The 25,282-nt window shown below is 38.9% G+C and overlaps 1 pseudogene; it reads right to left on the reverse strand.

Annotated features, from left to right (window-relative positions):
- Positions 1-9,867: 9,867 nt before the first annotated feature.
- The window catches only part of LOC108996708, a 28,999-nt pseudogene continuing 13,584 nt past the window's right edge, over positions 9,868-25,282 (reverse strand).

Here is a 25,282-nt window from a genome sequence, read left to right on the forward strand (position 1 = left end):
CTACTGGCTCAGGCAGGCAGAACAATGCTAATCAAGTCTGTCGTAAGCTCGATACCAACATATCATATGTCCTCCTTTCAGTTGCCAAAATCAGTTTGCAAATCGCTTGATCAATCTTTTAAGAACTTTTGGTGGGGATTCTCAAAGGATAAAATTCATCATATGACCTTAAAGTCCTGGAAATCTATCTGCTTACCAAAAAAGGAAGGTGGACTGGGTATCAGATTAATGGAAAGGATGAATCAAGCAATGCTTGCCAAAACAGGCTGGGAGTTAAGTGGTCCTTCAAATGGTTTGTGGCATTCAATTCTATCTGCTAAGTATTTAAAGAACACAACTTTCTGGGAGGCAACACAAAAAACAACTGATTCATGCATGTGGAAGGGATTACTTAAAACAAGAGAATTGCTTCATCAAGGTCGTTGCTTCCAAATCTATAGTGGAGAATCTATAAATATCTGGTCAGATCCATGGATTCCTTCGCTGAATAATTTCAAGCCACAGCAAATACAAGGTATGTCTCTTGATCACTCAAACCTTACAGTTTCAGATCTCATTATTAGTAATCCTAGGAGTTCGGATGTACCAAAATTACAAAACCTGTTTGATCAAGAGAGCATATCAGAAATTATAAAAATCCCTCTTTCAGTAAGATCGATTGAGCAAGACAAAGTTGTATGGGTACTCAGTCACAATGGAAAATACTCTGTCAAAACAGCCTATCATGCATCTTTGCAGAATCAAGTTTTAGTTCAGCCTAGTTTCTCTATATCACTCTTCAAGCCTTTGTGGAGCCTTAAAATTCATGATCGCCATAAATTGATGTTGTGGAAACTTCTCTGGAATATTCTTCCTACAAAATCACGAATTGATGAATTCATCACTCAACAAGATACTGAAGAGTGTCCACTTTGCAACCAAGAGAAAGAGACTCTACTGCATCTATTTATACAATGCCCTGTCATCAGAATCTTGTGGCAACAGAGCAGCTGGCCTTTAAATCTTGCTAGACTGCCTATAAATTCTATATCAGATTGGATTCGGATGATCATCTATCCAGACAAAGAGTTGGGCCTTCTATCAGAAGAAAAGCATCATTTCCAGCTATTTGCAGTCATAATGTTAGATTTTATCTAGAGAAATAGGAATGACATAGTCCACAATCACACTTCCCTATCATTACCAGATGCGAAAGTCCAGCTTCAACACATCTTTGAAGTTTATAAAGCAGCCTGGAAAATAAAAAAGAGTCAACAAAGCAAACAAGAAGAATGGAAATCTCCTCCATTGAATTATCAAAGCTTCTCTTTTGATGCAGCAGTGAGGGATCATTTCTCAGTATGCTCGGTAATACAAAGAAATCATAGAGGAGATATTCTGGGAATCAAAACAGAAAAATTCCAAACCACTAATCCTCTAGTCGCAGAAGCCTTGGCAGCTTTATTAGCATCTAAAATGGCTTCCAATCAGAATAGTGCAATAATAGAAGGGGATGCCCAGTCAATATTTACATCTATTGCAAATCCAGATTCGACTCCTTTCTGGAACATTTCAACTCTTATTGACGACATCCTTCACATCTCCCAATTTCATCAAGACTGGAAATTTACTAAGATACATCGATTTCAAAATCGATGTGCGCACTCGGTGGCGCAATGGGCAGCTACAAATCTTGTATTTGGAAGCATACCTTTAGATATTATTCCTAGCTGTTTTTTGTATCTTGACAGTGGAAAAGATCCACCTTAAACCTTTGTATTTTATTATTTATAATATGCTTGATTAGAAAAAAAAATAAAAAATACACACACAAGATGCAAATTTAATAATATTATTAATAATGATCATCCTCTAGATAGTACCTCTAAAAGCAAACTAGTTATTCCATCGTTTTATATCTATAGTAAAACAGCGAGCATATACCTTATTAAGTAGGAATTTATGTGATTACTTGGACCCAAATGCCCCTTTATAAATTATATATTGGACTAAAATACCTCTACTACAGATATTGAGTTGACCAGAGTGCCCCAGTTACAGTTACCAGGTTAGGCTAAAATGCCCCAGTTAATGGCCTAAAGGAATAAAGTACCATACAATAGATTAGCTTAGAAAGACACCCCTAATCCAAATCAAATCAGATGATCGACAACCAAAACTTTCCATATCAGATCCATCAAGCTCATGAAAAAAATACCCATTAGAGATTTGCATCTTATAAACATTAAGTCAATGACAGAATACACATCTGATCGAGATCAAACCAGAAATATAGAGAAACAATATCGTGTAGAGAGTACCGAACCCTATTGTTGGTACTGTAAAAATCACTCAACACGCAAAAAAGGGAGAAAAGTCATTTTCGGCCCATTAGGGCGACTTGGGCCTCGTTCGATGTTGTTTGCAGGCAACGGCAGTGTTCCGATGAGGTTATACGGTGGCAATGCGTATGTCTATGGCAGTGCATAGAAAACATAAGTGCAGAGAAATAAAATAGATGAACACATGGATTTACATAGTTTAGCATAATGCCTACGTCCACGGGCATTTGGGGAGGAGAAATCCACTATAATATTCTTGTTTACATTCTCTCTTGGTCCCTCATATCTCACTGTATAATGGTGATGTTGAATATAACTTTACCGGAGAAAATGCCTTCACTTGAACTCCCTGTCTTGAGGTTGAAGGAGAAGTCGAAGAGAAGAGAAGAAGAACTGAAGAAGAAGATCTGAAGAAGGAGAAGAGAGGGAGCCATTGGTCATCTAGTTGAATGCATTTTATACATCTATTTGTGCGTGCCCGTCCTTGTGTTGTCAGGAAGCCTTCCCTTCCCACTCGTGCCACTCATGTTGATGCTCTGAAGCCTGCCACCTGCCTGTCATGTCTCCCAATCATAATGTGGCCTGGTGGCTGGGTCCCGTATTGGGCTTTATTGTTCTTAAGGGCAAGTAAGGATCTTGAGAATCTTTAGAGGAAAAAATGTAGCCGACTTGGTCTGCTCGAATACGTAGGGAAGTAAAATCTGGAGGCCGGTCCCCGTTCATTTGTTCCTCTGGTGCAAACAGTAAATATTTCCGAACTCAAGTTTGAGATATGGGCTCGATTACATAGAGTGCGAGTAGGCAGCTTGTGGCTCGGTTGAGGCGGGAGATGAACTCGACCGCGTAGAGTGCGAGCGCGAGGCTCGACTGAGGTGGGAGATGCGCTTGACCGCTTAGAGTGCAAGCGCGGAGCTCGGTTAAGGCGAGAGATGGACTCAACCACATAGAGTGCGAGCGCGTGGCTAGTCTGAGGCAAGAGATGGACCCAACTGCATAGAGTGCGAGCGCGAGGCTCAGCTAAGGCGGGAGATGCACGCGACCGCGTAGAGTGCGAGCGCGTGGCTAGTCTAAGGAGGGAGATGGACTCGACCGCGTAGAGTACGAGCATGGAGCTCGACTAAGGCGGGTAGAGGAATTCGACCGCATAGAGTGCGAGCACGGAACTTGGCTAAGGCGAGAGATGGACTCGACCATATAGAGTGTGAGCACGAAAGCTCGGCTAAGGCAGGAGATGGACTCGATCGCATAGAGTGTGGGCGCGAACGTGAAGTTCGACTAAGGCAGGAGATGGACTCGACCGCATAGAGTGCCAGCGCGGAGCTCGCCTAAGGTAGGAGATCGACTAGATCGCAGAGAGTGCTAGCACGTGGCTTGTCTAAGGCGGGATATGGACTCGACCGCATAGAGTGTGAGCGCAAAGTTCAGCTAAGGCAGGAGATGGACTCGACAGCGTATAGTGTGAGTGCAGAGCTCGGATGAGGCAGGAAACAGACTTGACCACGGATGGTGTGAGCGCGGAGCTCGAATCAGGTGGGAGGTTGGCTCGACTGTGTATAGTGCGAGTGCGGAGCTCGGATGAGGCTAGAGGCTGGCTCGATCGCGTAAGGTGCGAGCGTGGAGCTTAGATGTTTGTTGTTATTTGTAAAATGTATGTTCATTTGATGCCTTTGTTTTGTCGTTAGTGTTGGACTTTGTGTGAAGTAACCCACACAAAGTTGTCCGAGGGCTCGTCGACCCCTTGGGTCCACCTTAGGCGGTTTTTGAGCCAGTTGACTCGTTCCCGGAGGTAACCCGTTTATGGTGGTTTTGGAGCTAGAAGGTTCGTTAACCCCGTAGTCTAGTTTCTTAATGGCAGTGGTTATGGCTCAAGCGTGTCACTCGGCTCCAGTAAAGGGACCTGTCTTCTTGCGAGTGTAGAGACTCGGCTTTGTTGGATGGGGGTTCAGCGGTAAGTCCTAGGACTTGGCCTTACCTCGCAGCTAGTCAAGGGACCCGTCTTCTTGCCAGTTTAGAGACTCGACTTTGTTGGTGGGGGGTCTCGTTCGTGCCAAATTGCTTCGCCAAAGCACGGGGCCACATGACTGGTGTTTCCGTACTATAAGAAGTAATTTCGTTAGTAGAAATAAATTCACACAAATTTTGAGAGACAATACCGGGAAGTTTTTAGTTGATGTGGTCAATCTTTTTGCTTTGACTAAAAAGCTGTCTGCTTTTGGTTGTGATTCCCGCGCACGTAGGTGAGCTCCGTGCTGGGGGGTCTAAGCAGGCGAATCCCGAGCCATGGGTCTTGTGCTGAGCAGATAAGTCCTGAGCGAATAAACTGCTTTTCTGAGTAGGACAGTGATGTTCCCGGCTATGTTTTTCCTTCTTAACAAGTCCTATGCAGGAGAGGTGCCGAGCTGGTGGGCTGGAGATACCGAGCTGGTGTCAATTGTGCAGCAGGTTCTCGAGCTAGGGAAGAGGCTTCCGAGCAAGGAGATGGGAGGAATTAAAGATGGTGGCTCCTGAGTGTAGTTGTTCCCGAGCGGATAAGACTCGAGCTGAGGGGTCGCGATGGTGACTCCTGAGCAAGTGGCTCCAAATCAGGTGGTTCCCGAGCATAAGAGTCCTAACTGAGGGGCTGTGATGGTGACTCCAGAGCAGGTGGCTCCTGAGCGGAGTAATTTCTGATGGTGGCTCCTGAGTGTAGTGGTTCCCGAGCGGATGAGTCCCGAGCCGAGGGGCTGCGATGGTGACTCCCGAGCAAGTGGTTCCCGAGCGGAGTAATTTCTAATGGTGGCTCCCGAGTGTAGTTGTTCCTGAGCGGATGAGTCCCGAGCCGAGGGACTGCGATGGTAACTCCCGAGCACGTGGCTCTCAAGCAAAGTGAGGGTCTGTCCCGAGCATGGATTTCCTGAGAACTGGGGGTGTGTCTGTCGTGAACCTCATCCCTCAGAAGCCTGGCAGTCAAGTGGTAACCACCATCAAGACCATGGAGCTCACGGCAGTGCCGTGAGCCTAAACGCACATTAGTGCACCACGAGGCAAGTAGACATGGCCAGTCGGTTGGGGTAGTCGGAGACCACCTCATGGGAGGCAGACAGAGCCGGCGACCCCCCTTGGTGGTCGACGGGGGCCCAGGTAGGCCATGGTGGGGCTGGGCTTCGCATCCCTTACCGTGCATGAGGCGGCGCACGTGACTCCCCTGGCAAGGAGTTCAGTCAGTCCCTCGCAAGGGTGAGGGGCAAAAGTTGTGCACAGTGCCCTCCCGAGTACTATTCACATGGGTGTAGTACACGTGGGGGGCAACACTTGTGCGCTATTGTGCACTTAAGTGCACAGTGTTTGCCCGCTAGTGTTCGGGTAGTGTGCTTTTATGCGATAGAGTGATTCGGGTGCAGGGGCGAGAAGGATTTTATCTTTCCTCGCCCGCTACCTGCCCATTTTTCATAAATGTAAAAGTTAAGAAAATTGAGAATACTCATTTGGGAGGGCGTTATCCGTTCGTCTGATGATTTATCCAGTGTGCTGAGAAATTGTCCTTGTCCCTCCTTCGACGAAAAAAAGGAAATCAGATCCCACAGATAGCGCCACTGTTAAAGTTGTAAAAATCTCTCAACAGGGCGGAAGGAGAGAAAGAGTCATTGTCGGCCCACTGGGGCGACTTGGGCCTCGTTTGGTGTTGTTTGGAGCCCCCGACAGTGTTCTGGTATGGCTTTATAGTAGTGATGCATATGTCCATGGTGGTGAATGAAAAACATAAGTGTAGAGAAATAAAAGAGATGAACACATGGGTTTATGTGGTTCGGCATAATGCCTACGTCCACGAGCGTTTGGAGAGGAGAAATCCACTATAATATTCTTGTTTATAGTCTTTTATGGTCCCTCATATCTCATCGTACAATGATGATTCTGAATATAACTTTACAAGAGAAAAGGCCTTCACATGAACTCCCTGTCTCGAGGTTGAAGAAGAAGTCGAAGAGAAAAGAAGAAGAATTGAAAAAAGAAGATCTGAAGAAGGAGAAGAGAAGGAGCCCTTGGTCATTTTGGTGAAGGCATTTTATATATCTATTTGCGCGTGCCCGTCCATGCATATGTCAGGAAGCCTTATTTTTCCACTTGTGCCACTCATGTTGATGCTCTGAAGCTTGCCACCTGGCTGTCATGTCCCCCACTCATATTGTGGCCTGTGGCTAGGCCCTATATTGGGCTTTATTGCTTTTACCCCCTTACACCTATACTTCATGTATTTCTTAATTGTTCTCTCCTCTTTAGTCTTTCCCTATATTGGTCGCTCCACCAATCCTGAACCCTAACCACATCCACATCGTTGCCTTACCTTGTCACATAGCTACTGGAGTAAAACCGACCACATCTTCAACTTCAAGGATGTGAAATCCTCTTTCCCTCGATTTTTCTCACTCTCTCTCTGCACTCTCTTTCACCTTTGCAAGCCCCTTCTCTCTGATTTCCGTCTATCTCTCCTTTATGATAGTGTAGACACGTGGCACCTTGGTAGGTCCAAATTAACCCAAGGATGGATCACAACGCCAACATGCACCCAAATCAACCCAAAGATGGGCCATGGCACTACACTCCTGAGTTTATTACAATCTTAAGTTGTTCTAGTTTGTAATATCTCCTGTGTTTGTTTACTGTTTCAATTGTTCTTGTTTGTAATAAGTTGTTCCATTTTATAAGAGACAAGGGGCACATTAGTCCATCCTTTGGATGACGAGCTTGTTTGCTCAAGCTCCATGGCCTGAGCAGTTTTGCTCGCCCTCAGTGGCCCTCAGCACTTTTGCTTGCTCAGAAGTTTTGGTTGCCCTTTCGAGGTGTGAGCACGTTTGCTCACCCCTTATAGACTGTTTGCACACCTCTGGGATGTCTAGTACTTTTGCCACCCATGAAACGAGCACTTTCAAATACATCAATTTTTTTCTTCAAATTCCAATTTAATTTGTATAGGGGAAAGTAGCCCTCCTTAGGGGTGTAAACATTAACAGAAAAATCGGCTCGGACTAGCCCGAACCAGTGGAACCAGTCTAAAACCGGTTCCCTTAGTTTGAAAACTAGCCGGTACTGGTTCCCGTTCTATGCTTTTTAAGATCGGCCGCAAATAATAATCAAGCTTTTTCCAGCGATTTTAAAATCGTCGTAAAAACCATATTTGACCTTATTTCCGGAGATTTCCAAGTCGCCGCTTAATTTCCAGTGTGAAGTTGGAAAAGCATGGAGGAGAATGTGCAATTCACTTTTTGCGGCGATTTTTGTCGTTGCAACAAAATATTGTTAATTGTAGCGGCATGAACTTTTCGTCAATTAGAAAAATCACCACAGTATATAATATTTACGGCAAACATTGTCGCCATAAAAACGTATGCAACCAATTAAAGCTTATTAGCGGCGAATGAAAATTGTAGGAAAAACTAATAAAATTTAAAACCCCCGCGTTTCGTTTTCCCCTTTAGCCATCTCCCCCCTCCCCCCTCTCTCTCCCCAATCAGTTTTCTCCCTCAAGCCTCCGCCAAGCATAGCCTATCGCCAACGGCCCCACCACACTACCTCCACCTCACCTCAACAGGCCCCCCTTCTCCCTCAGCCCCCACGTTGATCTTTTTCTGTCCTCACATCTTTCTCTCCTGGATTTCTCTATATTGTCGCCGCTGGGGGTGCCGTTCGCCACCACCCACACCTCGACGCCGTCGCCAGTCCTCCATCGGAGCCCCCTTCTCCTCCACGCCTAGCCCAGCAGCCCGAGGCCCTCCCTCTCTCCCTTGCTCTGTTCGCAACACATTGTGAGTTTCAGTTCTTCCCTTTGTCAATCTCTGTACTATGTTTACTCCATTCATGACATGGATGTTAGATGGAGGCTTCTTAGTGGCAAAATTGCATCTCCTGAAACTAGGTTTTATCTTTTAAAGGCTGTTGCCATTTTCCATGTAAGTTCAGCCCAGTTTACGTGTAGATACTTCAGTTCTTGAAGTTTTTGACATTGTTTTTATGGTATAATCAGACCAAATGGTATTTGATAGCTTCTTTGAATACATCTAAGTTATATGATTCACTTTGCCATTTTTAAATAGCCGTTTTCATGAGTGAATTTTAGTTTGCTTTAATATGTAATAGGTTACATGCATTTGAAAATGATGTTTGTTCTGTGCTATTGTGTTTTTTTTTTTTTTCTAGTTTCCTAGGATAGATCATTAGGAAAGGTTAGTTGCAATAGTAAATGTCTTTGAAAATAATTCATTTTTTAAAAATTAGTTTTTTTTAGCTATGAACTGGCGAACCATGTTTGTCAGTGATGAAAAATATCGGTAGTTTCAAGTAGATGGAAATCTTTAGTATAAATGCCCCACATGTCGTGGGGAATGCTATCAGGTTTGGTTAAAAAGATATGCTTTCTTCCATTTGTTATCAGGTTTTGGTTTGGGAGTTCTTGCATTTGACTGTTGTTTTTGTAATTAAAAATTTCTATATGTCAGGTCTAGGGTATTGAGGATGCCATTCGGGAGCTTTGGAGAAGAAGAGATGAAGCTGATTGTGATTTAGTTTCTAGCTTGAGGGCTGCTGCAGGTTTGATATGAGTCATCTTTTTTCTTCCTGTTTTTAGGAAAAGGCATTGATAATTATGCTAAGAGGATAGTAGTTTTATTGATAAGCGATCACATTGTGTAGTTTTATGAGAGTAATCACATTGTGTAATTTTATGAGACCAATCACATTGTGTAGTTTTATGAGAGTTAGTATACTTAACAGTACAACTGGAGAATTCAATTGGATGCCTTCCATTTGATTTTTCGTGTTGGTGAATGGTACTTAAAGGATTTTTCAGTAGTTATTGTGATTTGCACAACCAGTTTTACCTATTCTCCCTTTGTAGCATAATTGCAATGAGCTAAGATTATAACATTTGAAATCACACAACTTATATTTTTGGTGATCAATATCATGATACAAGGATTAAACATCTTCTTTCTCTGTCACAAGGAATAAGAACCAGTTCATAATACAAGGATTAGATGTTCACACATCCTAGATATTTTCAACAAGATGACTACCTGAGCATGCACAAAACCAAATTGAAATTATCCCATATGCTTTGGTTTGATTATGTAATAACAGAATAAAATCTAGTCTTAAAAAATAACTCTGCTTTAGTCATGTAAACTTGTTACATTAATTTGAAACTGCATGTGTCAATTGCCATATATTAGTTGATTTATATTCAATGAAACTGCATATGTCAATTACCAGTGGCAAAGTAGTGAACTTTTTAGCTTTACACTGCAGCATTTATAGTTCTCCACTTGAGGCTACTTCATTTTTATTGTCTTTAGGCCAATGAATTTGTAGGAAGTTGATTATCCATACTTCTAATGGTTAAGTTTCTTGTATTATCTCTAATTTTTTTACCTTATATTTTAGAAAACTTGGTTTTATTTTTTGTTGAACTTTTGTTTTTCTTTTGGGTATATATTCTTGAGCTATACAAAGTATACTTGTTTATTATGGCAATGCCTTCCACTATACAAAGTATACTTGTTTATTGTTGTAATTCTTAGAGATCTCTTGCAAATTCAGTGGCTTCTATAAGCTCCTGCTTCACCTTCTTCAGTTTTGTCTCGGCACTAACCTTCTTGCCCTGAGAAATGCTGAGTTGAATAGCTAGTTCCCATCGGTCTACCTCTGACTTGGTGAGGTGAGCAGCATAATCTGAGCTGCGATGCCTAGCCTCCTCCAGCTCCTTTCCCACTTGCTCAAGGTGATGAAGCAGGACTTCACGCTCCTCGCCATGGGTTTTCGCTTTCTTCCCTTTACGATCCTTCGTAGTCGACGATCCCCTCTTTTGCTCCTTGGGTAAGGAAGAGGCGCTCAAAACCTGGGGATCGAACACATGGCCCCACCCAGGTGAGACCACAACCCTGTAAGAATATGGCAGACACGATAAGTCAAAACCCCAACAGAAGAAACATGAGTGGAATGCGTGTCAAGCTGCATGATACAAATAGGCAATACATATTACCACAAACCTGTGAATATTGGCATAGTTCAGAAAAACTTCTCACCAAATGGAACTGTCGTTTTGCTCCACCCAGGCACAGACGAGCCTCCTCTCGATCAGAAAGGATAATAGCAAACTGGCGATCGTTAGCAACAAGGCCCCACGTCGCTCGAATCGGGAACTCACGGCGAGCAACCTCCCTCAAAGAAAATTCCCAACCATCACCAGAAACGAAAAAGAATTTCCATTGCCACTCCTTAGCATGAGAATATCGACATTCCAAATGCACCACCCGGTTACTGGTGTGGGACTAGAAACTACATAAGTTCTCCCGTCTTTTCGGCGAACCCCATGGGTAGAAAGAAACTCCCTCGCCGTGTGATCTAGTTAATCCTCACCAACAGGCTCCAATACTTGCCTCCAAATGATGCAACATGCCATTAAAATGCTCCACGCGTTTGGCACGAGTTGCGAAGGAGCAAGCCCAAAAAATAAGCACATCATGGACAGACCGACAGAACAACAATCTAAGCCCCATAAAAAACAATACCAAATATAATGCTAGTTGAGCAATGAGACCGCCATCATCAACCACCCCTTGCAAGGTTCTGGCAAGCTCAACACCATGAGGTCAAGAATCACATAGTAGTTCCTCACAAAGTCCAAATTGGACCATGAAATCGTTGCCAATGAACGGCTCCCCTTAAAGACAGGGGGCGGTCCACACCAACCCCTTCCGTGCGTGGAGGGGAGCTGTGGGGTCAGGAAGATCTAGCACCGCAAGAAGTGGCGTGGGAAGATTTTTGAGATGCCCTTAGTGAGAATAAACCCGAAAGGTGGAAAGATGGAAAGGAAAAGAAACGAGCTATACGGGATGGAGACACACGAAGATGAAGAAAGGAGGAAAATAGCAGAAGAAGTAACTAATACGGAATAGCAGTTTAAGAAGGACAATGCCACTCAAAACAATGGGACTAATGATGACGAAAATGTGTTAGACACAAAAAGAAGAAAGGAAGATACACACTCTTCACCCCTTTTGAGTATGGGATCTGACACGGTTGCAACTCAGGAAACGGGACAACGCCCACAAGTATAAATCCCATTACAAAAAGCATGATGAGACTTCGCAAGGTAATTGGAGAGGCCAAACTCTCCCCCAGTCTCCAAGACCCACCTATGCGACTTAAGGGCCCCGAGCCCAAAAGGAGGAGCCCATTGTCAGTCCTAAACGACATATGGGCCTCCCATCCTAGATTGGTCTCGTGTTCACGAGAGGGAAATCTAACGAATTCTGTACCGATAAGACATATTCCAATACTTCCTCAATAGTCAAACAAGATCAGACAAGGAAATGAGTTCAAATCATTAACCCAAACATAATTCAAACGATAGATAAGGTTGTTACAAAAGTAAGGGCAAAGATTGATCAGGTTAGTGAATAGAACTTGCATTCTTTATTTAACTTAGAAGTCATCTGACTTAGAGCATTGACAATGGCAAGTCTAAAATTTAGCTAGAATGTTATCTTTTGGTCTAGCTAGATTAGTCCACATTGGACTAGCTATTTTAAAGTCCAAATAATAATAAAATATTATATATTTTAATAATATTTGATAATTTTTTTTAATATTTTACAAATACACTTCATATATTAATTAATAACTTTATTAAAAAAAATATTATTTTTCAACTATTTTTTCCCTCAACCTACTTATTCAATAAATATATTTTGCCAACCATTTACCCAACAATCACATATACAAACATACTAACATTTCTTCTACCCAACATTTACATTTAGAATTGTGGTTGAAGCCAACAAACATTTACATTTGGAATTCATGTAATTTGTATGTATTCATTTACATTCGAAATAGCACTAACATTCATAATACTCTGTTTCCATATTCTTCATCATCACATTCTTCCATAATTTGAACAAGAGGGAGTTTCCCATGTTGAGGCCTGCATATTATTGTAAAATATCTCAACCGTTACTATACTTTTGATATCTACAAATAACCCAGAATTACCTAGTGTACAAACTTGGCTTGAACTTTGAGCTAAAACATTCTAGAGTTGAGCAGAGTTTGGTAATAGAAGAAATGGGACAATACATCTAGCTCATAACATCCAGTTTCTTTTTTTTTTTTTGATAAGTCCATAACATCTAGTTCACAAATAGCCAAAACAATCCACAAATGTACCCCAAAACACTCCACACTCCACCTTAATTTGGGACCGATTTGCAAGGTCCATCTTGGTCATCACTATGATCTTCCTTGAAGAAGATGTGTAGCCTCTCAATTGCTCATATTCTGACGATAATGGAATCTAGAGGCAACAACAGTAAACATCAAAATAATGTTAAACCTATTGATTGTTCCAGATCATCCAGTGCCCAACAAACTAGAGAAATGAAAATAAGTTGTTCAATACTCTATAGTGTCAACCAAGCCACTTCGATTTCAAGGTAACAAGAGTACTCTCCAAACCAATTAAAAAACTCGCTTTTGAATAAGCCAAGTAAACAATTCGCACTTTAAAGCATGCAAGTTACTTGATCTACTAGTGAAGGATCATATTAAATCTGTCAAAGCAGAGGACAAAGGCCATAACAGAATGCACAAAAAGCATCACAGCAGAGGACAAGGGCCATAACAGAATGCACAAAACTATCACAGTAGAGAACATCACGGATGCACAACAGAAATACACCACAATAGACACAGTACAAGCACATTAAAGAAATAGGGAATCTTCTACCTCAATGTAAATCCATACGAGAATATTGAGAAAATCAAGTGAATGAAAATATTTTCTCTCTTGGGTTTTTTAATAGAATATTTGTAGGCATTGTATATTTATGTGTCTTAGAATACAACAACTATTTGAACAGGATATTGGTAAATGTTTTTTTTTGTTCATGTCATTTTTAGACCTTTTTTTTAAAGATGTTAATAAATAGAAAATCTACTTTAAGAAGCTATTACTGAAAGGACTAGGCTCAATATAACATCTTTGAATAGAAATCTCAATCCAAATTCAATTCCCATAGAATAAATTGATAGATAATTAGATGAACCAAGTTACTAACTCAATGAACTCTTCAACTAAATAAAATATGCATAATCTAGATCTTTAACATGAAACTTACGTGCATCAACAAATAGATATTTGGGGAAATGTAGACTGTATTGTAGGCCTTGTACAGGAAAGAGACGTGCATGGTTTTCTATCAGTTGTTCAACTTGTTCAAGACAATGGAAAACAAAACAATCAAAGAAAACCCAACTCAATAAAAGAATAAATTCCACATCGTATGAGAGTGTAAATCGAAACCCATGTAAGAAATCCATGTAAATCGAAACCCAAATCTGAAATCAGTTGTAAGAAATACCCAAATGGTGATTTTGTTGTGACAGATTTGGGGAGGAAATGCGCAAGTCTCTTGTGGGCTGGAAGATGACGGCGTGGACGATCGATGAAGAGAAGAAGGCATGGACGATCGAAGAAGACACGGGTCTTTGTGTTTTGCACATTTCGAGATGAAGAAAAAGAAAAACGAGGGAAATGAGATGAAGAAAGAGAAAGAACGAGGGAAAGAGAGAGGACAGAGGAAATAATAAAATATATATTTCAATGGTGAATAGTACCTTACCAGATATGGAGAGGAGCTAAGATATACTGTACCAGATATGTCAAACTTGAAAAGTTTAGCTAGGCCAATGCAGATGTTTTTTCCCTTAGTTGCTTTTAATTTGGACTTGCATTGGCAAATAGCTAGGCCATTGCTAATGCCCTTAGGCATCGAAGGCGTTTATACCCTCCAAGCCTTTCTCAGTCTATGAGTTAAAGGTTGGTAGTGGGCACATGTGGAGTGCGAAACACATCCGAAACAAACATGTTATCATAATTTTATATTTTTTTTTCTTTTGAAATTATTATGAGTGTGAATTTGGGTCTCCAGGATAGTATATAGATTTTTAGCTTATATTAGACCATTTCTTTTGAATATCTTTTGCTCAGTCTCATTTTATTGCATTTACAATTTTAGTTTTCTGAAATCTTTTAACATTTGCGACGAATATAACTCATAGAAAATACGTTTTTTTGCTGGAAATATTTATAAGAGTTTTTCATAAATATGCATTTACGACGAAATTGTTTGCCGAAAATCTAATTTGTGGCGAAAGTATTTTGTGAGAATACTTTTTTCCACGATTCACATCTAAATGCTATCATATTTTCGACGAATTCAGAAGCCTTTGTTTGCCATTTTCTTTACTGGAAAGAGTAGGTATTTCCCACAAGTAAGTCTTTAGGTGAAAACAGATACTTTCTATGACTAATTTCATTTCACGAGCTCACCACGATTAAAATTAGTGGAAATGAGTTTTTCACATGAAATTGAAGCTTTTTGACCCAAAAAAAAACAAAAAAGAAGAAGAAGAAGAAGAAGAAGAAGAAGATATTTGGGATACCCCATATGATATGGATAAGGGTAGGTGATATATGGGATCCCACATTACTTGGGAATGAGAAGTTCTTGCTCTTTATAAGTTTCTAATAGGGCTCCAATTGTATCATTGACTAGTCATTTTTGAGTATAGGCCATGTGGTTTGGGCCTTCCATTGGGACGTTACAAATGGTATCAGAGCCTATCTCAACCAGAAATGTGGGACTTGAGCCGTGTCACTTACAATGGACAGGCTCGACGAGGACTTTGAGAATTTAAGGGGGGTAGATTGTGATACCCCATATGATATGGATAAGGATAGTTGATGTATGAGATCCCACATTGCTTGGGAATGATAAGTTCTTGCTCTTTGTAAGGTTCTAATGGGACTTCAATTATATCATTGACTAGTCCTTTTAGAGTATAGACCATGTGGTTTGAGCCTTCTATTGGGACGTTACAATATTTGTTGTAGTAAATAACTCAACATCAAACTCGAACACACTTGAATAATAAATCAGCCGTTAACAAAAAATGTGACTTGATTATGAACTTGAGCTCAACTTGATTCAAATAAAAATTAAATAAACAAAACTTGATCACCCACTATTCTTTCCAACTCAATCAAATTACACATCTAGAAACTTCCATTTAGAATCCAAGTTCTAGTGATCTAAGACAATAAAATTGAGTCTTGCGTTTGATTTTTAGAAGAATCAACAAAATATCACAAAATAAGAGACGATGGCATAGAGAACGAAACCAACCAATGAGAGAAGATATATAGGTTGTTCAGAAACTAGAGCGATAAAAGAATCGAGTCCAGCTTTGTGTTGTCAGTAGGGCTGTGCAAAAAACCCGTTAACCCGAGCAAACTGTCTGACCCGATCAGATCCGTCCGATAATATACGGTTTTGCTTAGGTGTCGGGTTGAACCCGATAAATAATGGGGTAGACCGACTCTTACCTTTCTTCAAGTGTTCAGAGTAAAAACCCTAGCGTAGCTGATTTCTCTATTTGCTCTAAAGACGATTGTGCAGAAACGAAAGTGCAGCCATGACCCACGCCAAGAATCTCGAGAAGCTCAGCCTCTCTCTCTTCTGTCGGGGCTTCAACTCCTCCAAATGGTGCTTCTGTCTTTCTCGTTTCCCTTCTGCTTTTCTTTTTTGGCTTTCCTTCCCTGTTGATCGCACTCATTTGGTTTGGGTATTATAGATAGATGACAAAAAAAAAGTGAAAAGATTGGGAAGCATAGATCCATTTCTAAAAATGAAAGATGCTTTTATGATGGGAAGTTTGAAATCGTGAAAAGAAAATGCCAAAAATGGAAGATTCAGAAAGATTGTGAGGACTTTGCGTGACTAAAGTAACTGAAACAACCAACCCGAATCTGGTAAGTGACTCAAATGCTTTCTCTGCACTAAACCTCTCTTTTTCTTAATAAATAAATGAGTTTAAGCTTTTTTGATTTTGCGTGTCCTTCTTGATTTCTCTCATCTTCTCACACTTTTTGGCCATGGTTTTGCAGTACTAGCCTCAAATTTTTCAACAAGCAAGAAAGAATGATAACAATCATTGGATCACAAAAGTTAATGGCTTGAAAGCAAGACAACTGTGAAAAGGGGATTTTGGGAGCTTACAAAGAAGAGCAACAGAGTAAATGAAGAAATTTAGGAGCTTTGACTTGACAAATAAGACATTTAACAACAGAGTTCTTCACCACCTCCCTCCTCTGCCATTTCCCACGTTCCAAATCTCCTCTCTTCTTCCAAAAACCCAAAAGTGACTAGCATCTGAGTGATTTAGATATATTTGTAGAGTTTTTTTTTTTTTCGTTTGTCTGAGCTCTAATTAGCTAGAGTGCAGTGATGTTGTGTGACTATTGGGCGGATTCGTTTTCGACCCGACCCGACTATTACGGGTCGGGTTGTTATGTACATGATATGCAGACGGGTCGGGTCGGGGCCAAAATAAGTACAGGTTGAGCGGTGTGCAGGCCTAGTTGTCAGGCAGCAGCCTCAGCTCATAGTGTTCAGATTTCAAGTTTGAGCTTGAGACGTTTTTGTAGGCTTGGTAGAGTTTGGCTCGGCATGCCAACAGCTCTAGCTCAATCAAAATAGAGTTTGGCTCAGTTCATTTAACATTTTTTTGATCATTTTAAATTAAAATCTCAAATTTAAATATTTAAAAAATAACATAAGGAAATTTCATTAAAATTAATCAAGAATTTTACACCCTATTTTGAAAAAAAGAATTATATATCACATTACAATTCTTATTTGTTTAACCTAAATAATTACAAAGAGAAGAGAATTAAATAAAGTACTGATTATACACTTTGCATCCCAAAAGGCACGAAGATAATTTTGTAATACAAAATAGAGTTTAGAAACAAATTTAAATATAATATGATCAATGTTTAGAACAAGAAAAATGTCTCGTACTTATATTTGTGCTTTAGTTCTGAAAATATTTTCTCGACTACACTAAATTCTAATAAAGAGAAAAGGGTATTAACATATAAATAATAAGTTATATGTCCACATATATATATATATATATATATATATATATATCAAATGACATGTGAACGTGTTTTGATCTAGTCAAATCGTAATTAAACCAACAAGTCTTCGAAAGCCTTAATCAAGTTAAGCCGAATTTAATTGAATATGTAATCGAGCGAATTTCTACTTTTGGAGATTCTGTTCTCACAAGCTGAGCTCAATTCAAACGTAACCGAGCTACTATGCAATTCAACATGCCTCCCTTGCTAATATGCAATATATCCCCCATGTTTTCCATTGGGCATGTATTCGTACACAAGAAGCTTGTAATCCCCAGTTTCATAACAACACCTTAACCTCACAATATTCTTGTGCCTAATCCTTCCCAATGTTTCAACTTCAGCTTTAAACTCATCTTTCGAAGAATCGACAGTCCCATATTCTTTCTTTGGTCCTCCCCATAATTTCTTCACCGCTGTGTAATGGTCCCAGTGGAAGGAATAGTAATATAAACCATACAAGAGAACAAAGAACAAGAAAGATAAAGATAATGGCTACAACTTGGAGTATTCAAGGTCTCCAATTCCTCCTAAATGAAAATACAAGTTTCAGCAATAATTTTCCAGAACCCTCTAATAATAGAGGATCCTCCCCCACTATATACTCAGAAACCATGCCCCTAAGACCAAACTCAGGCTCTGGGTTGATTCTTATTTATCTTAACTAGGCCCATGGGCCACTAACAACTCAACAACTAACTAAAATGACAGGATAACAACTAAGTTGGGCATTAAGCCCAATCCCTTTAATTGGATTCATAACACGCTGCCACGTCACCATTGCTAAGCACAACCTTATAAACTTTCCCTGAAGCTCCACTACCAATGACGTTATCTTCACGAAGACAATCCAGAATTTCGATTTCACTAAAACTAAGCTTATGGAATAACCTCCACTTGGACATTGCAATTCCTTTCTTGTTCTTCTTGAAAGTCTGGTACTTCCAATAGAACCACACCACCCCAACAACGAGAACGATGGCCGCAAGCCCAAAGACTAATCCGAGAACCCAAAAATCGGCCCTTTTCTTACTTCTACCAATCCCAGGACAAAGATCAGGAAGGTCACCGCACCACAAGCCCGGATTGCCCACAAAGCTAAACCTATAATTCTCATGGTTATAAACAGGAGGAAGGCTCCCGGACAATCTATTATTCGACAAATTCAGCAAACTGAGCTTCAAGTTTTGCAACACAAGTGGGATTTTCCCAGAAAACTGATTCCCGGAAAGAACAAGATAATTATGTTAGACTAAAAACGATTCTATAATGCAGAATAACACTTTAGAAACAAGAATCGACAGGTTTTAATGTCAAGAACAATACCTCCAGCCATTGATGCTATTCACTGGTTTGCTGCATTTCTCACTGGTGTTTGGCACTTCCAAACTCTTCTCCACTCTATTTAGATGGTGTAAGACTGAAGGGAATTGAGTGAGTGAGTCTGGGGACCAAACACTGTATTTATAACCAAAGCCTCCATCAAGCTTTGGTGCTACGTGTCTCACGTGCTCAATTTTTCATGAGATCAATTATGAACGTGATGAATAAGTCAGAGTGATAAACCACTTCAAGGACTCGTAAACTTAAGGAAGCGAGAGACTCATTCTCACGAACGACCTCCGTGAGAAACGGTCAACATTCTCCCACTTGGTCCACACTTCTAATCTAATATTTCATCTCAAACCTATCGATAATCTGTATTTAAGTAATAAATACATGAATCATGACGATAAGTCCTCTAATGACGAGTATTACCTTCTATGTATTGCCATGTATTTATTCTTTAAATATTATAATTTATGTGGAAACAAGTTCTTAATGAATAAACCCTATGTTTATTCTTGGTCCAACACAGATTAATTTTCTCAAAGTTAAATTAAGCTGCTCATTAATATGAGAAAAACATCAAAATATTTAAGAATTTCACTAAAATAATATTGTTCATACAATGAAAAATTACATAATGGAACTAAATCTCATGTTTACTACATAATCCTTGAATTTCAAAGGTGGCATGCCCTTAATCAAAGGATTAGCGATCATTAGCTCAGTGCTGACGTGCTCAATGACCATTTTATTTTCTTTAACACGTTCCCTTATGATTAAATATTTAATGTCGATGTGTTTACTTCGACTCCCACTTTTGTTGTTCTTAGCCATAAAAACAGCAGCTGAATTGTCGCAATACATTCTCAATAGCCTAGAGATCGAATCCATAATTCTAAACCCATAAATAAAACTCTTAAACCATACACCATGTGAAGTAGCCTCAAAACAAGAGACGAACTCGGCTTCCATAGTGGAAATGGCAATCAAAGTTTGCTTGGCACTCCTCCATGATACAACTCCACAGCCATAAAAAATATGTATCCTGATGTTGATTTGCATGAATCAATACAGCTAGTAAAGTCAGAATCTGAGTAGTCAATTACTTCCAGATTGTCCGTCCGTCTATACATAAGCATGTATTATTTGGTTTCTTGAAGGTATCTCATTACTTTCTTTGCAGCTCTCCAGTGGTCTAAACCTAGATCACTCTAATATCGTCTGAACATTCCGACAGCAAATGCAATGTCAGGTCTTGTACAAACTTGAGCATACATTAGGCTTCCGACAGCAGAAGCATATGGAATGTTCTTCATTTGTTCCCTTTCAAGGTCGTTCTTTGGGCATTGGTTCAAATTGAACATATCACCCTTCACAATGGGGGCTACACTTTGTAAACAATCATTCTAGAACTTTATTAATATAGGTTTCCTGAAACAAGCCCAAGATATCTCGAAATCTATCTCTATAGGTCTTAATGCCAATGACATAAGATGCTTCACCCATATCCTTCATATCAAAATTTTTAGAGAGGAATTGTTTCACCTCATATAGCAAACCCTTATCATTGGTTGCTAGCAAAATGTCATCCACATATAAAACAAGAAAACAGATTTTACTCCCACTGACATTCTGGTATATACATTGATCCATAACGTTTTCTACAAAACCGAATGAAGAAATTATATTATGGAATTTCAAATACCATTGGAGGGATGCTTGTTTTAAACCGTATATGGATTTCTTGAGCTTGCAAACCAATTGCTCACCATCACAAGAGGGAAATCCTTCAGGCTGTTTCATGTAAACCTCATCCTCTAGATCTCCATTGAGAAATGTTGTTTTCACTTCCATTTGTTGAAATGGGCTACTAATACCAAAAAAACACACAAAGAATCTTTCTTAGATACAGGAGAGAAAGTCTTCATGTAATCGATTCCTTCTTTCCAAGTGAATCCTTTAGCAACGAATCTTGCTTTGTATCTCTCAATGTTGCGCAATGAGTCTCTTTTAGTTTTAAAGACCCATTTACATCTAATGGCTTTTACACCATTAGGCAACTCAACAAGATCTCAGACTTCGTTACTCTTCATAGAATTCATCTCTTCCTTCATGGCATTGTACCATAATTCTGATTATTTGCAACTCATGTCTAGTGAAAAGAACTCGGAATCATTTTCGGCTCCAATGTTATAGTCAGATTCTTGCAGATACACAACATAATCATTAGAAATTGTTGATCTCCTTGCTCTAATAGATCTTCTTAATGTTGTACCATCATCTTCCTGAGAAGTATGTAATTCAACTTGTTGTTCAAAAGTTTTTAGCAACTCTTGAACTACCTGATCTACTAGAATGTCGTCAGCAGCTTATGAAACGTCAATGATTGGTTGTTCAACACCAGTTTATACTTGAGGGGTATTGTAAATAATAACCAATCTATCACTTGAGGTGGAAGGTTGAGATTCTGAATGATCATTCTCAGAAACTATGTTCCTGGTTTGATCGCTCTCACTGATTAAGTCATTTTCAAGAAATTTTGTATTTCTTGATTTCACAATCCTAGTACTGTGAGATGAACACTAAAATCTGTAACCCTTAAACCTTTCAGCATATCCAATGAAATACTCATTAATGGTCCTTTGGTCTAGTTTCTTCTCTTGTAGGTTATAAATTCTCACCTCAGACGGGCATCCCCAAATACGCATATGTCGCAAACTCGGTTTCCAACATTTCCATAATTCAAATGGCTTTTTAGGAATAGCCTTGGTTGGAACTTGGTTTAATGTATACACTGTCATCTTAAGTGTTTCAGCCCACAAGGATTTAGGAAGATTGGAGCTGCTAAGCATGCTCCGCACCATGTCCAATAATGTTTGGTTTCTTCTTTCTGGTACACCATTTTGGTCCTATGAACCAGACATAGTGTATTGGGCAACAATCTCATGCTTTTGAAGAAACTTTGCAAATGGCCCAGGTGCTTGTCCATTCTCTGTGTATTTACCATAATATTCTCCACCCCTATCTGATCTCACGATTTTAATTTGCTTACCGCATTGTTTCTCTACTTCAGCCTTAAAGATTCTAAAGGCATCTAATGCTTCGTTCTTGTTATGAGGCATGTAAAGATACATATATCGTAAGTAATCATCTATAAAAGAGATGAAGTATTTCTGACCATGTGAGTCCATGTCTAGACTACATATATCAGTATATATGATCTCTAATATGTCTGAACTCCTATTGGCACCTTTCTTTGACTTGTTGGTCTGCTTTCCATTTATGCAGTCCACACAAGTCTCAAAATCAGTAAAATCCAGAGTATTAAGTACCCATTCATTTACTAATCTTTTAATTCTACCTATGGAGATATGACCTAATCTCCGGTGCCATAATTTAGAGGAATTCTCATTAATAACACATCTTTTAGTGCCAGTGTGAACATGCATTGAATTATAATTGGCATTGTTTTGTAAATTACTGCAGTAAAGACCATTAGACAAAGTACTATTCCCAACACAATCAGATTTATAAAATAAACTGAATGATGAATTTGAAAATTAAAAGAATATTCAAAAAGTACTAGTCTTGAAACTGAAATCAAGTTTCAAGAGAAACTTGGAACATAAAAGGTCTTTTCCAACTTTAAAACAAAACCACTAGATAAAATTAAATAGCAAGTTCCTACAGCTTCCACATGCGAGCCCATCTTGTTTCCTGATAAGATGCTTCGCTCACTTCCCACTGGCTTCCTTAGGTTTTGCAAACCCTGCAAAAAATTTGAAATGTAGATTGTTGATCCAGATCAATCCACCATGTGTTAATGTTGACATTAACCATATTAGATTCATAACAAACAAGTGAGGTTGGATTACCTTTGTCTGCAAGCCATTTCTGGAAATTGGTGCATTCCTTCTTCATGTGTCCTTTCTTTTTATAGAAGAAACACCTGGAATCTTTCTTAATACCACATTGGGGAGGTATTTTGCCTTTCTTTTTCTGATTGGCTTGAGATTTGCCATTTTCACCCATTGCCAGCATTGCACTTTCACCCTGTTCCATCATTAGTCTCCCTTTCTCTTGAACACACATGGTCATGAGTTCATTAATTGACCATTTATCTTTATGTGTGTTGTATGAGATTTTGAAGGGTTCATATTGATGCGGGAGGGTGTTCAAAATGTAGTGCACTAGGAAGGACTCCGACATTTCAACCTTGAGTTTCTTCAATTGAGTCACATTATCCCTCATTTGCACGATGTGCTCATGCATACCTTTCACACTGGTGAGCGTTAGGGATGAGAATTTCATGATTAGGGTGCTTGCTAGTGTCTTGTCTGAAGTGATAAATTGTTCATCAATGGCTTTTAGCAAGTCTCGGATCTTTTCATGCTGATCGACAGAATCACGAATATCAGCAGAAATTCTAATCTTAATGAACATCATGCTGAGGCGATTAGATCGCTCTCATCGCTCATAAAGCTCATAAAGTGCGATGGTCGTTGCATTGCTGGTATCAGTGAGTGCTGGTGGTTCGTCTTTCCTAATAGCATAGTCTATGTCTATTCACCCTAAATGAAGAAGAACTCTCTCCTTTCAGACCTTATAGTTATCTCCCTTAAGTTCAGGGATATCACAACGAATATCAGAGAAATTTGCAGGTTGTGCAATTGCATAAAATTATAAATTACATGCTTATGTTAATATTGAGGCCTAAATAAATATTCATGTTTTACCAATGTAAATCATGCTTAAAAATTGAATCTAATGACATAAAATTGCCTGTGGGCTAAATTTTTAATTCAAGTAGATTCAATTAATCTTTATGATAGAATTTTATCAAATTATTTACTTAATTCATAATTCTAAATGGTATATTATGATTTGATGTATATTCTATCTCAGATTAAACTTTTATGATAAAACTATCAAATTATTTACTAAATTCATAATTCCTGTGTGTAATTTATGAATAACTTGATATTTTATCCTAATTAATAATAAAAATATAATAAAAATCTTTGTGGGATAAAATTTATTATATTAAGTATAATTAATTACAATTAACGTCTAATATTTTTTATGTGATCCTAATCAATCATAATAACTTTACTTAATTAAAAGTGTTGTGGTTATTCTCTAATTAATTAAAATTATATGGATCACTAGATATTAAATTGCATAAGACTAGCTTAATATTATGAATTACATAATTTTAACTAATACTAATATGTTATAATTATGCATAAAATATTCATAATAGAAGCATAAATATTGCACAATCAAAACTATAATATTATGCATAATATTTAATTACATGCCTTTAACTGTATACTCATCCAAAAAATTGCATGTATTAATATAGAGCAAAATTTAATCAATTCATGCAAATTAAATATGAGCATAATAAATAAATTTACACAACAATTATCTATATTGCATATAATTAAATGAAATAAAAAATTATAAGCCCAAAGGACGTGGGCCCAAAAACCCACTTTCCAGACCATCTATAAAAGTAGAGGAAAAAAATTTTTTTAATTAAAAACTGACCCCTATAAACGACACGTTGTTTTTTCAGAATTGAAAAACTACGTGTCTTTTGCTCATTGTTTAAAAAGAAAACAGGCAACATAAACGACATGTCGTTTTTATTGAACCTATAAACGACGTGTCATTTTACTCTCTTCGGATTGATTGAGACTCAACTAAATGACATTTCGTTTTACAAAAACTGAAAACGACTTGTCGTTTAGCTCGTTATACTGAATGAACGCAGGCCAACTAAACGACATGTCGTTTTCAACAAAACTGAAAACTAGATGTCGTTTATCTCCATACTGAATAAATGCCTGCGAACTAAACGACATATCGTTTTCACCAAACTGAAAACGACATGTCGTTTACCAACACTGAATGACAGAATTCCCCACTAAACGACATGTCGTTTTCATCAAACTGAAAACAACGTGTCGTTTATCAACACTGAAGGAACGACTTCCCCACTAAACGACATGTCGTTTTCAATAAGGCTGAAAACTACATGTCTTTTTGGTCGTTTTCAACCTCCAGACAGTTCGTAGATTCGGATTTCTAGGACCATTTTCAAGTCAAAAATCATGTTTTTAATCACAGAAAGTTTAGAAAATCTATTTCTTTATGATTTCTAAACATCTTTCAAATAAAAAACATCTAAAAATCAAAACTCAAAAAATTTTAAAAATTTTTCGGCCAAAAACAGAGATGAACAGAGTAATGATTTTAAACACCAAGCCAGATATAAACGGCGCACTGATACTACATGTTAGACTAAAAACAATTCTATAATGCGGAATAACACTTTAGAAACAAGAATCGACAGGTTTTAATGCCAAGAACAATACCTCCAGCCATTGATGTTATTCACTGGTTTGCTGCGTTTCTCACTGGTGTTTGGCACTTCCAAACACTGTATTTATAGCTGAAGCTGACATCAAGCTTAAGTGCTACATGTCCCACGTGCTCAATTTTTCATGGGATCTATTATGAACTTGATGAATAAGTGAACTTGATGAATAAGTCAGAGTGATGGACCACTTCAAGGACTCCTAAACTTAAGGAAGCAAGATACTCG

This window comes from Juglans regia, chromosome 1 (assembly GCF_001411555.2).
Source record: "Juglans regia cultivar Chandler chromosome 1, Walnut 2.0, whole genome shotgun sequence".
NCBI classification, from domain to species: Eukaryota; Viridiplantae; Streptophyta; class Magnoliopsida; order Fagales; family Juglandaceae; genus Juglans; species Juglans regia.